Below are 14570 nucleotides of genomic sequence, written 5' to 3' on the forward strand. Positions count from 1 at the left end.
GTGAAATGTATGTGATGTCAGTGCACACAAGGTCGTCGAGGAACCACTTTGTAGCCATTCGGCACAGCAGTAACTACAATATGCGGAAAGTTCTCTTGAGTGCACAAACAAGCGACGTGCATCATCAACCGCGGTGTGTGAACTATTTTGATTATATCCATATGCATTCGACAAAGAGAATCATCTCACTGTCTGATCGCTTGGTGTGGGAATTAAAACGTAAAAGTGCATGCTCGTGTACGGCTGACCCAATGCATCTCCGACCCGTCTAAGCGCCAATGGTTATGAAATATTTGCGTCAGTCACCGGCATACTTCTCTTCGATTTCAAGTTTAGTAGACTTAAAATCCACAAGAAGGATGTCGAATGAGAAGGATGATTTCAAGTCTAATAGACTTGAAGTCACTGTGAAGTGTCTATGCTAGCCTGCTGTCTGAGGCTGATGGCTTTTCTCAATACAGCAATCACTGCAGTTCGTAAAACTTGGTAGACTTTGTGGTTTGGCATTGCGTTTCTGCTCTGTAAAGAAGTAATATCCGAAGGGGATCGAATATAATGAATCTGGCAACGATTTCTTAGAACAGAATTTCTATAAGACAGGTGGTTGCTAGGATGAGACGAAAAACAAAACAAAAAAATATCAGCTCTTATTCTCTTCTTTTGCAAGAAAAAAAGGGAAAATGTTCTAACGCTACAATAAAACCTCGCATGGTCATGCCGCATGCTTGGACCATGTGTTATATAGAACAAAGCGATCTATAACCCAGCATCTACCACTGCTTCGGAAAATCACGCAGTCTGCAGATGATCACTTAACCACTTGAAAAGTGTAATTCACATTGTACAGTATGCTGTCATTATTAACCAGAACTAGTTTATTCGTGGGCAGAAGCCTCGTCCAACAAAAGAGGTATATAGCCGTGAAATCTATCTGCAGATAACAGTTTGAACACCTGTTAAATTAAACAGCACAACTTATTCTGTAACAGAAGAGAACCCACGCTTTTGGGGTAGTCATATGCTTCGAAACTATGCTTTGCTGCTAGACCATACCTTAAAATTACAGCGAGAATGCCGCAGTAAGGTCACTTTAATGAAACAAATTTCTAGAAATTCAAAACTCCTCTCAGATGCTGACATTAGGCTCAAATACGCGCACACATCATGCTTGGTGCTACGTCCGCCTCAGCGCTGCAGAAACTCCGGCCATGCTGACTTCAATTGCTTCAGTACGTCTCACAGAACTGTTTCCCATGTAGCAGATGCCAGGTCATGCAAAGCAGATAGCGCGAGCACGAGAACAAAAGAAACAAAGAAACTGCCGGCGATTGTACGCTTGGCATACAACAAAGAGTGCTGGCCCAAGCCAACATGCCGACTGTCCATAGGTGGTGCCACTGCATATGCAGTATGGCAGCGCCCATAAAAGATGGTCTATAGTAGTAGCATTTTCTTGCCTTCTCATGTCACCTTTTCCCTATATCACCCACCTTCTATTTGTATGAGAACTGTGAGCGAAGGGTGGCAATGCTGTTATTCACTCATTTCGCGACTGCGTCGGTTCTACCCATTCTCTGCCTCCTCTCCTCCTCCTCTCATCCATTCTATCTAGCTTCCCTCTGCAGACTTGCGCTTTAGTAGAAAAGTAAGCGCACGTGGGGTCATGGATAATCACAGCTGTGAAGAGGCAAATTGGCAACGCCCAGGGAGCTTCAGAGGACATTGTGCACATTTGACATGATGTAGTCTAGAAGTTTCTCACATCTCTTTTCTTCTTGCCAAGGTACTTCCATGCATATACACGCTCTGAACCACCCCCCGACACGGTGTGCCAGAGAGCAGTGGGAAAGTCGAAGGAAGAGGCAAAGGAAACTCCACTTTATTAAAGAACCCTAGATGGTCACGATTAATCTGGAGTGCCCGTACATTTAGCATTCCTCATAGCCTACAGCGCAGCTGGTGGATGTGAGAACCCATAAGTTAATTGCAAATTCTGTTTAATGTTAACAGAACTTAGATTAGACAAATAATTATTGGAGTGTGTTAATGCTCTTTTGAAGTGCTGTCAAACACTTGCAACATCTTAAGGCAATGCTTTCTTTTTGAGAGGCCCTCCTGAGCAATTTCGTTTGCCGCTGCAAGACATTAAACGGCACAGCCTTCATGACGTTCAATGCCCATGCGCTACAACACTTGGCAAGCTGTGCTCGCTCACTTGGACCACTTTGGGCACATTCAGCGTTTGTATTTGAGGGGGGGGGGGGGGAATGGAAGCATTGTGCGCCTTGTGTCAGCTGCAAACGGGCTGCCACGGCAGATAACTGAACGAGTCATCATGGCTCAAGAGCTGAATCAACTGATAGAAAGTCCCCTCTTATCTATTCAAGAAAGAGAGCTTTGCAATGAGTTCATTGGGTACCCACCCATAAAAAAGGCATTACATGTTTGCAATTTGACTTTGCTGGGAAAGGGAAAAATTACAGCTCTCAGTGCTAATGAACAGGATAAACTTCACCATTCTTGTGGGATATCCATAACAAGGGCAGTGGAGCATGAGCGTTTCATTATGAAGAAACAAGTATTTCACAGCACTGCCTACCAAAGGGCAACAAAATCTGACACAAGATTCATCAGAACAAACAGTGGCTGCTACAAATGCATCGAAAAGATATTCTTTGTAAAAGAGGCAGACATTTGTGCTCTCTTCTGCAGGCCACTAATTATTGCAGATGCAACTGCAGTGCCTCCTCACATTAAGGAATGCTTCTTGTCACCGGACAGAAATTTAGATTTATTGCTTCCAGAGGAGGTGGCTGACACCTGTATGTATATCAATTTCACAAATGAAGGAAAAACATTCATTTGTGACTTGCCAAACAAAATTGAAAGAGATTGAATTTGGTTATGAATGCATTATGAGAGAGGGCCCATAAAGGAACGAGAATTTCTCACTCAGGTGGGAGAGGGACGTTAACACCGATGCACGTCACTAGGTACACATGCTGCGCTGTCATCTCCATAGGCAAGCAGTGACCTTGTGCAAAGTTATGTCTGCTCACTGCATTGCTTTCTCATAAGCCTCCATTGACTGCATCAGTTTTGCTGTGGTGGACATAACATCTGTGCGTTTAGTTCATTTCTGTCCTGAGAAATTGCTTGACATAAAAGGGCTTGTTAATTTTAAATTTGCACCACAAGTTCAGGTAGTCGACCAGCATATTTACAGTATTTACAAGTAGTTATGTGATGTGGTTAGGAGTAAACGCCTTACTCTGTGAATGTGCAGTGGGCTTGTGCGCCACAGCAGCACCTTTGCCAACACAGCACTCAGCATGTGGCACTTTTTGACAAAATGTGGGATGACAACCGTACAACGTCCCTGCTCCTCAGATCTTGCTCTCTGCAACTAATTTTCAAGGCTAAAGCAAGTGCGTAGCTTTTTGTATGTCATTTTTCCTTTTCTGCAAAGCAGAAAATTTTTGATATTTTTAATGACTCATTAATTGTTAACAGCTTTCATTTTTGAAATAGCAGTGCGTTTCCTATTTTCTGTTGCCAATTACTGTCAATTTTTTTCCTGTTTTTGAGTATATCAATGCATGGCCACAGCAAAACTATATGAAACATATTATTTTTTGGCATGGAAGCCACACGGTGCTTTTCTTGTTCTCCATGTTGTAACTGGCATTGAGAAATGGCAATTGCTGAGGCACAGGCTACAATGTGTTTCTTTTGAGCCGTATCCTTGCAAGGGAGGTTGGCAAAGGTTCACATTATTACTCGCTATGGTCAGCATTACTTGGATAAAGCTCCGAACATGACATGCTAGAGCTTGCCTGGTCTAATTGTTTAGTTTAATGGAGCAAACATCAAAAAACACAATTCCAGCAATGAGAAATGTGCAGGTCTTCGTTGTATCTTGCAACTCTGTGCTGCCATATTAAATATCCAGGGGAACCAGATTTCTGCTTGTTCCCGCCAACAAATGCCCCCCAAAAAATAACGTTATAGTTCTTGTGAACCTGGCACAATCTAGAGGTGCTGCGTTCATACCAAAATAATTGCACTTTTCGTTTGTCTGTAACAAATGAAAGTGAAACTTGTCCTTGGTACAAAAAGGGTTAAGAGAAAGCCTCTTTAGAATATAGAGGAGCTAAAGAGGAAAACAAATGAAGCACTGAGGGCACTCGGAAAACTGTACTGTGTTTCGGGCAAAGTTCTTTGTGGGTAATTAATATTTGGCAATGCTTCACTAAATGTGCGAATAAAAAAAAAGCAATTCTAATTCATTTTGGGTCTCGTAAATGCAGCATACTTTAGGAGGTAGATGACAAAAATGCTAATGCAAGTGGTTGGATAGTGCCTCTGAGCTGGTAGAACATTGTACTGAACAGTGCTCACATAGTGATAACATATGATTTTACTTCATGCCATTGCAGCTTCAGCATGTCTTGTACTTTATCAGAAAATGTGGCTATGACGCGTTAGAGATATTGAAAGCCCAGTCTAGGCCTCATCTCAAGTAGCTTTAAAATGTTGTATTGGAAAAAGCAGCGTGGTAAAAGTAGCCAGCATGGTGCAGGCAGAATGAAAACATCTAGGAAATTCAAAGATTTCTTTGCAACAAAGTGAGGCAAGTACAAAGAATAACACGTAAAATCGGCACTGCCGTACAGGACTGAACAATCCTGAATAACAAGACCAGAATTCCGAAGAAATGTGAAGAAATGGACATGATGGTTCATGGATTTAGATTAATTACAATTGAGAAAGTCACTGACATTCTAGCAAAGATGTCGATGATGTCAACCATCGGCTTTGACGGTTTGGCCAGGTATTGAAAAATGGTAGCTGCTGCTTAAGAACTGAAAGCTGGGCTAGCTGATCTTGATTCACATTGAAGCTTCAGTGTAAAATGGACATAGAACAGCAAACACATGGACATTGGTATCCGTGCTTACTTTGTTCTCTTTGCCCTTTTTGCACCTAAATATCAACATGACAGCTCTTATATTGGCAAAGAGATATTGACAACTAGCTTTAGTGGCAAGAAGGACTTTGGTCTGCCTAAGAGGTGGCAATACAGTATGCATAAACCTTTTAGCATTAGGAAGAAAGATGTTAATGAATAAATAATGAAAGGCAACCCCTATGGAACTTGTGATGAAGTGCCCATGTTATGTGAATTGTTTCACTCAACAGGTATAGGATCAAGCTGTTGTATATGGCGTTCTGGTGGGTAAGGGTACCTCTTGGAAGGATAATCACTTAGCGTAAGAATTGAGCTCTGTATCCCAGCAAGGAAGGTCTTTTGCAGTAAGGAGAGGGCAGGGCAGTTTGATAGGAAATGCTGGGTTGGGGCTAGCTCATCCGTGTCGCAAGTGCCACAGGTTGTGTCTAGCGGCTTGTCAATGTATTAAGCTCTGAATGGTAAGCTGAATCTACAGTTCTTGTGAAGGTTCAGCTTGCAAGCATTTCAGCGCATGGGAAACATAACAGGCCTGTCAATGTGACCAATGGTTTGCAATTGCTGCTTTACTGTGCATTGTGAGAAAACAAATCTGCTCTGGTTCTTTTGTGTCTCTTGACAATGCATCCAAAACCTACAGATGCATGTTGCAGCAATTTATATTCTGCTGTTAACTTCAGCATGCACGTCTACTTTTCTGATTAAGATATTTTGTCAATTCTCAACAGTAACAATATATTGGCACTTTCTGTGAATGAACATCAGCACCTTTAAATGCACCTAAGGTACTCTTACATGTTATTCTGTTGGCCCACTGCGAAGCACATGATTAGTGAGCTTGTTTCTCTACAGTATTTTTTGTCATTGCATTGTAGCATTAAGGTCTAAAACAGTTCAAGTCCTGGAACATTCCTTGTTTGCCTAAACTGAAAAGATAATGTTTTACCTGTTATATGTATTTTGAGTGTATGTAATGTTGAATAAACAATGCTGACAAGATCAAACTTTCTGAAGAACTTATTCTTCGCCTAGTTGGTGTTTACTGAGAGACATGTATTTACCAAAACAATTACATAGCATAGACAGGAAGATCATGGCCTCAAGTCACCGATTTTGAAGCGCGCCATTCTGTTCTAAAATAGGTCCACTGTTTTATTTGCTAGGGCATGTTGCCGGGTTAGTTGGTTTGTATTCATAATGGACACGGAGCAGTGCGATATGACAGGGACGAAGATTAAGAAGTGACATACACAGTGCAAGAGCACTGTGTATGCGTCTTCCTAATCTTGGTCCCGGTCGTATTGCACTTTCTGACAAAAGATGTAATACATAGTTTCAGACTGCACAGAACCTGAAGTGAGATATTGGTGGAAATTAAAAGACCATAATTTAAAGTGATCGAATCGAACACATTGTTTGTGGTTCATATAGGAATAGCCAAGTTTAGATCGCCAGAAAAAGTAGTGAGAAATGGGATTTTGTGACACTTTACAGTGAAACAGTGCTAGGGCTGGATTCTTACCACGCAACTTCTATAGTCAGCATATTACTTTAAGTGGTATTCCATATATTTTTTAGGAGTTTGTGTTTTATTCCATGCATACTGTGATATAAAAGAAATTCGTGCTTAGAAGCTGTGCCGCCTATGTGGCAGCGAACGCAAAAGTAAAACTGTCATCCCTCCTTGCGTAGAGATGTGCATTATGCTGTTTTGCAGATTCTTATAAATGTAGGTGCTTAAGCGCAGTCAGGGTAAAATTTTTTGCTCCAGGTCGCTTAAGTTTTCGAGAGACGATGTGCTGCTGCATGGCAACATGCTGAACTGCGCGTCACTTGCCAAAGTACAGTTCACTGTAGTAAAAGCATCATTTCGCATTTGAAAATGTAGCTTTTTTGTTGGAGAGTACATGGCTTGACTTGTATATGACCAAAGCTGGACAGAAAACCATGAAGACACATCAATGTTACTATTTCAGAAATAGTTGAATAGTTCAACGAGCATGAACCTCATAAACATCGACTTGATAAACAATATTATTTCTTATGGCTAAGGTCGCTCTAGTCAGCTTCCCATAAATGCTGCTGTAAATTGCCATGGCATTCGCCTATCATTGTTTACAGCATAGGAAACAGACATGGTTGCGATTGCATATTGAAAAATTCTGCTTAAGAATGTTCAATGTTCGTGTCACCTTTGTAGTATTGAAAAGCCTGAACTATTAATGCATTTGAAAAAAATGGGTACGACAGAACTTGGTTGTTGGTATCTTTAGTGACAGCACCATTGACTCCAGCACAACTTAGTTTTAATAAGCACAAGGTAACGCACCCTCTTGTAACAGTAGTCCTGATACAGGACACTACTGGTGATTTGTGATTAATTGGGAGACCTTTAGCATCTGCTCGGTCACCTCGTGTGCAGCAGTGTTGCAATTGTAGCTGTTCATTACACTACATTGAACAGCATTACTTATGTGCTGTGACTATACCTGAGTTGGTGCTGACCCCATTCGATGAAGTCAAAGATATTGTGGGGTCGAAGTGCGTTTGTTGGGGGTTAGACCAAAACGCATGCATGGACACGTTAACATATGTACCGCATAATACTGCTGAATGCCAAAAATCTGGAACATCATTCTACATAAAAAAAATTAGAACTATGCATGTGGTTCAGTTTTAATTTTCAGCCATCAAAAACTGAAAAACAATTTTATTCATAACATAATTATGCTTAATATTCCAATTGTATGGCTTCCTGATTTATTCACAACTGAATGAAAATTGAGCTTCATATTCCAGCATATAAAATTGCTAGCTGTAGGCTTTTCAGTTAAATGTTCTTAAACTGGCATTTAAAGCAGTCAAACTTGGTGTACCAAAAATTTGTTGCTTTTTCCCAGATACACTGTCAATTTTTATGCCCTGTATGTTGCTTGCTGCTACACACTGTCACCCATCACAGCCACCACTCCTTAAAGTACACCCACCATTGTTACCGACACACTATCTGGCTCTAGCTATTTCCCAGCATAGCACACTGCAGCCCATCATCCTTCACACTATACCCATCTACTGCCCATTCCTTCCCAGCATGCCTGCAATGGTGGGCACAGCCTCCCAGCATAGTAGAACGTTACCCACCATCCTTTACACTGCACCCACCATACTGTTTGCTGCTTCCCAGCATTGCCCACCATGGTGGGCACAACCTCCCAGCAATGCCCACTATTTGCACCATGATTTCCATCATGCCCCTTATGATTTCCATTATACCCATTATAATTTCCAGTACCCACCATGCTAGATTTTCCGATAGGGTTAATACGCAGAAGACAAAGATATTGATCAATAGCCCGGCAAGGTAACCAGAGTTCAGCGTCGTCGGTCATCCTCCAGAGCCTGTGAAGGAGTTCGTCTACCTATGCCAATTACTCACAGGCAACCCTGATCATGAGAAGGAAATTACAGAAGAATAAGAAAGAGCTGGAGCGCATACGCCAGACATTGTCTGCTCCTGACTGGAAGCTTACGATTATCATTAAAAATATGTACAATTAGTGTATTTTATGAGTTTTAACATATGGGGCAGAAACTTGAAGACTGACAAAGAAGCTTGAGAACAAGTTAAGAACCGCGCAAAGAGCGATGGAGCGAAGAATCTTAGGCGTAACGTTAAGAGACAGAAAAAGAGGAGTGTGGATCAGAGAGCAAACGGGATAGCCGATATTCTAATTGACGTGAACAGAAAAAGGTGTAGCTGGGCAGGCTAGACAACAGGCGGATAATTAAGGTTTCAGAATGCGTGCGAAGAAAAGGGAAGCGCAGTCGACGACGCAGATGGGGCGATGAAATTAGGAAATTCGCAGGCGCTAGCTTGAATCGGTTGGCGCAGGACAGGGGCAATTGGAGATCGCCTTCGTCCTGCAGTGTACATAAAATAGGCTGATGATGATGATGATGGTGGTGGTGGTGGTGGTGATTACGATGATGAATGTGAAGTGGTTCAGTGAGAACTTCTGAAAATATGTCATCCAACGTCTAGGTGTCTTCATATTATGAATCGGTAATTCCATATAATACGAAATAATTAGGGCGCAGTCTATTTTCCAAGCCATCATTCTGACCAATGAGCTTACTGACCGTGTCACTGCTATAAGTACACGTGCTATGTAATTCATCAAGGATTTTTTCGATGCTCTAGACGTAGTACGAGATGTCTAAAGAGCGGATAGACGTAACGGGACATCCTCGAACCACGAACTCTAAAGTAGGAAGTTTACAAATATCCTGGGCTACCTTATTTTGGTTATTTTCAAGGGAAATGGACTTTGCAGATGGTGGGTGTGAAACCCACAGCTTTCGCAAACGGCATGGAATGTTTCACTTTGCACTTGAGATATGCGGCGACGACCAACCACCCTTTCGCTCATTTTACGTTGTATTGTGGGCTCAGTGCCGTGGCTTTCTAGCAAGAAGGCCAGCTGATGCGCCCAAATACCAGGCAGGCAGCAGGCACCCCTATATAATCTGCGACTGCACATAGCAGCCATCCGACCGGGTAGGCCCGGGCGTGCGCCACGGGCGCATGCCACGGAGCACCATAGTGCTTGTGCGCGTCCCCACATGATTCACGTACTATGATGAGCAATTGAAGAACGAGATGGGGCCAATAAGAGCACATACCTCTTTTTTTCGCTTTCGCCACACTCGTTTAATCTCGTCAGGATTTGGGATTACAGACTTAACGTCAGCCATATAACATCTTCGGCGACCGGGTAACCAGAGATGACAGATCGTACTCTCGAGATGCCGCTAGTGAAAGGTGTTCTACTCTGTAATTTCTTATTTTCGATTGATTAATCCACGATAGTGAACGTAGTTATATTTTCCCTGCGGAAGCTTTAGCCAGTGCCATTTTCGGGAGTCATAAGAACTATTGCAGTTGTATTGTAGCTGTACTTGTATTGTATTGTAGGCTTGTAGTCGCCATAAGCCACGCGAGTTCAATTCAGCCATTGTCATTTGCTTCAGCTTTGTCATTACGTTTCCAGTATTGCGCAGATCATTCTTGCAATATCTCCTATACCACGATTCTTGCACGCCATCCTTCTTAACTGGCAGACGAGCGCGTCGTAGTATTAAGGCGCATTACAGATGCTTGTGGCATGTTCTAAACGACAAGAAAGAGGGCTAACCGAGCAGCCCGATTTTTATTAGTCATATAAGAAGCCAACAAACAATGAAACCGAGGACAACATAGAGGAAATCACTTTTAAGTAATAAATTAAATAAAGATACGGTAACTTAAGGGAAATAAAAGTGGATGAAAGAAAAACAACTTGTTGCAATTGGGGAACGATCCCACAACCTTCGCATTTCGCCTGTGATGCTCTACCAATTGAGCTACCGCGGCGCCTTCTCTACATACACTTTCTTGGGTAGTTATGAAAAAAAAAACAACTTGCCGCAGCTGGGGAACGATCCCACAACCTTAGCATATTGCGAAGATTGTGGGATCAATGGATATGGTTGTGGATAAATAACCAAGATAGTGGATGGGGAAACGGCGCCGCGGTAGCTCTATTGGTAGAGCATTGCATGCAAATTGTCAAGGTTGTGGGACCGTTACCCACCTGCGGTAAGTTTTTTTTTGCGTCCACTTTCATTTCAAACTTCAAACACTTCACTCCCTGTGAAGTGTTTTGAAGTTTCGAGCATGTGGTGGTTAGATCTAAAGCTCTTGCTTTCTGGGGACCTAGAAACAAACCCTGGCCCAACTGTGCAAGAAATGCTGAAACAAATTTTGGATAAGCAAATTCAAATGGACAACAGGCTTGCTAGTTTGGAAGAGAGCCTAGTTAAAATTACGAGTCAATGTGCTCGGGTGGAAATTCTAGAAAGAACGATGGAAGACGTTAAGCGAACAGTTAAGTATCAACAACAGCGACTAAATGATTCAGAAGTCCGGGCACGACGGAATAATGTTATTGTATTTGGTGTTCTCGAGACTGAAAACGAAACGCGTGAAGACATCGAGCAGCAAGTTGTAAAAAATATTTTTTCCGACAAACTTGGCGTCGCGATTTCATCAGTTGAAAGAATGCACAGGCTTGGTCAAAAGAAACCGCACGCAATAGACCTGTTATCCTAAAATTGTACGATTACGATGAAAAGGTGGCAATCTTTAAGAACTGCAAAAAACTCAAAGGAACGAAAATTAGTGCTTCTGGCGACTATTCGCCGGAAACAGTCGCAAAAAGAAGACTACTTTGGAAATCGGCTCAGACTGATAAACGCGATGGCGCAAAGGTCAGTCTTGTTCACGATAAGCTTTTCATCAATGTGTAGCATTGCTTACACATGGGACTTGGAGCAGAATGTGCGCATGAGACTGCGCAATGAACGACCACCTGCCACCGAAAAAGTTGACTGACGCGCAAGGCACCCCGAAATAAGGCCACTGAACATTAATGCACGGAGCATAGTGAATAAGGTAGAACAGCTTGAATACATGTCATTGCTTCACGACGCAGAACTCATAGCCATAACAGAAACGTGGTTGCACAGTGACGTGAAGGACGATGAGGTATTTCCAAGCACTTACAATGCAATCCGCAATGATAGAGCAACACGAGGCGGTGGCGTGGCTCTTCTAGTGAAGAAACCACTCAGATATGAAACTGTGACATCCAGAAACGGGCATGAAAGTGTGTGGTGCAAACTATTTATTGGCAATACCATTTTGCTAGTTGGCGTTATCTATAGTGCCTCCGGAAGCCCTGTTGAATTTTTGTATGCGCTTGACCAGCATTTAAATAACATAACGAATGCCAGAAGTACAATTACATTAACAGGGCATATTAATTTACCAGGTGTCGATTGAGATGCGAGAATTACGGGGCCAGTGGAAAAGCCTAGCGCTGATATAATTTTCGAGATTATGCTTAAGCATAACTTTATTCAGGTAGTTCATGAGGCGACCAGGACACAGGGGCAAAATCAATCTACGCTGGATTTGTTATTTTTGCTAACGGACCATTTCATTATAGTGTCGACATTGAGGAAGGCATATCAGATCACAAAACAGTAGTAGCAATTCTAAGTATAGGAAACACGCAATTAGAAAAAAAATTGGAGGACGCTTAAGCTTCGCCTTCAAGAGTTGAACGCGACAGCGTTCCCGTCGACCCACCAAGGGGTGTAAGACAATGCGCTACGGCGCAGCGATCACTTACGAGGCGCCCCGCATCGGACTTTGCACCCACCAACCACGCGGTGAGCGTCGAGCAACGCAGCGTTCCGCGCTGCAACGAAACGTGCGCCTCAGCAAGCGGAACGAACCAAAGAACTCGGTGTCTCGGAGGGGGAAACGATGTACGCCAGCCAAACGTCGTGATCGGCACGGGCAGAGAGATAGACAGATAGCGATCTAAAGAAAGGAATGACGCTTGATTCTGCAACCCGTGGGGGAGCACGGCGAAGCGTCGTCAGGGGAGACGGAGTCCGGGCCGCGACGCGCCTCGCACCGGTCCCCGCACAGCCCCAATGCGCGCGTGGCGCGCCACCTGTCGGGGCAGCGCCGTATATTGAGAGGAGGGGGTCTTCTGTGTTTGCCGCAAGATGGCTCTGCGTGTGCGGAAAGCGCAGAAGAAATGTAGCGGAAGCGCACTTCGCTACTCGTGTAACTGCGACTTCTGTAAGGTGCATGTTCATAATTACCGATATAAACCGCAGTATAACTTTCTACGGCTCGTTTCTAAGGCAGCACCGCATTCACTAGAGGCGCTTTTGTACCACTTTGAAGCATCGAAGTTGCGATGCCGTGTTCTTATGGGACATCTTGCAAAGAACCCTGAAAAAGGAACTGCCGCTTACACCCTACGGCATTCGATTTCTTCCCGTCGAAAGCGAAGGTGTGCCGCACGATATGCTAATGATTCTAGTAATGCACAGTGTTTGGAAAACCAGAATGTCAGTGCGTAATGCGGACGTCAACGCGAGGTCAGCCCGGGACAACTTCAACGAAAGCATTGCTTATTTACGAGATGTGTACAAACAGAAGGAAGAAAAGCCAGATTGGTGTGTTTATCTGGACGAACTCCTGACCGTAAAGCGTTTTTTTACCCACTTATGCTAGCCAGACACAAGCTAGCATTTTTAATGTGATGTTATGATGTTGTTTTTCACTGTATTGTGCCAAGTTGGCAATAAATAGAAAAAAAAAACTAAAATAATGACGGTTCCTTGCGGGCTATAACGGCCCCTTCTAAAAGCACAAGGCGTTGCCGTTACGCATGCGGAAGGTCTTTCTTCTGCAGGTTCCGAAAGGAGCTCGTTCCTTTCATCACGGTAACTTGAGCGCGACCGTAGAAAGTGTTCGATGCCTCGCGTATCTTTTCATCAAGTGCAGAGCGGAGAATCGGTATGTCCCATTTTAGAGAGAGAGAGAGAGAGAGAGAGAGAGAGGGAGAGAGAGAGAGGAAGCAGGGAGGTTAATTAGAGGGGAAGATCCGGTTTGCTACTCTACGCTGTGGAGATGGGGGAGAGGGTAGGTAAAAGGTCAGGAAAGTAGAGACAGAGAATAAAAAAAAAATTACCGACGATTACGTTACTTCCTAATGCGAAATTTGAGCGCAGCAAATAAGCTGTTTCACCTTTTCGATAGATTGAGGCAAAGAAATCGAGCAACACATGTATGCGCTATCACAGAATTTTTTTGTTTATTTTTCACACGTATTCCTTTAACAAAGACTCCACTAACAGTTCTTGACAGTCATGAAGGAATCTTTGTGGTCGGAGAAATAGACTGATATATGTTCGACTTGGTACACCAATGCTTGATTCTCAAAGACGAGATCTATACAAGTGCCTCGCGAGGTTGTCACAGCCGTGGGACGCGTTACGAGCGAGAGGAACGGGATGTTCTCCCGCATAAGTGTTAAGAAATTGCTGTTTGTCTTTATGTCAACATTAAAGTCCCCCACTACTAACATCGGTGTGGATCGATGGACGGTTAATGCGAGTTGCAGGAAGTGCACGACGTCCCACCGATCTGGCTCTCTGATTGCCACCGCACAGGGGTTGCATTGGAGGAGGAGCGAAGAAAGGAATTAAGTTCGAGCCGGCGCTTTGACAACCGGAGACTCGCAGGAAGAGGGGGGAGGGGGGCGGCGTGTACACCCAGCGGCAAACGATGGGGGCAGAAGCGCGCGCAGCAAGCGGACAACACGATAAAGGGAGGAGGGAAGAGATAGCAGCGACTGACTGATGCCGCTGACGCCGATAGTGAGTCAACCCCAGCTGCGGAGTTGGTTTCAGGGACAACGCCGCCGATGCCGACACAAACATTATGATACCCTCGCTTCCGCAGCGCTAAGAACCAGGTCTAGCCGTGGGAAGGTGGGCACGCATTCGTCGACGTGCCGGGGCCTACGTGAAATAACCGGCGCGTCGGCAACTGAAGAGCACCCTATCCGCCACACAAGAACAGGGGGGGGGGGGGACCCTTTCCTCCTCTTTCTGCATGGCGGCGACGGTGTTCTATGCAGTCACGTTATCTTGACTCTCTAGCGGCGTCAGCGGCATCCAGCGGTATCAGTCG

The 14570-nt window shown here is 43.9% G+C and overlaps 1 protein-coding gene and 1 pseudogene across 1 annotated transcript in view; both read left to right on the forward strand.

Moving 5' to 3' along the window:
* LOC129387131 (alcohol dehydrogenase class-3-like) overlaps positions 1 to 14570 on the forward strand; it is a 762528-nt gene that overhangs the window by 524707 nt on the left and 223251 nt on the right. The gene's annotated exons all lie outside the window — the stretch shown is intronic.
* The window catches only part of LOC140216251 (uncharacterized), a 35929-nt pseudogene that overhangs the window by 6962 nt on the left and 14397 nt on the right, over positions 1 to 14570 (forward strand).

The sequence above is a fragment of the Dermacentor andersoni genome, chromosome 2 (genome assembly GCF_023375885.2).
Source record: "Dermacentor andersoni chromosome 2, qqDerAnde1_hic_scaffold, whole genome shotgun sequence".
Taxonomy (NCBI): domain Eukaryota; kingdom Metazoa; phylum Arthropoda; class Arachnida; order Ixodida; family Ixodidae; genus Dermacentor; species Dermacentor andersoni.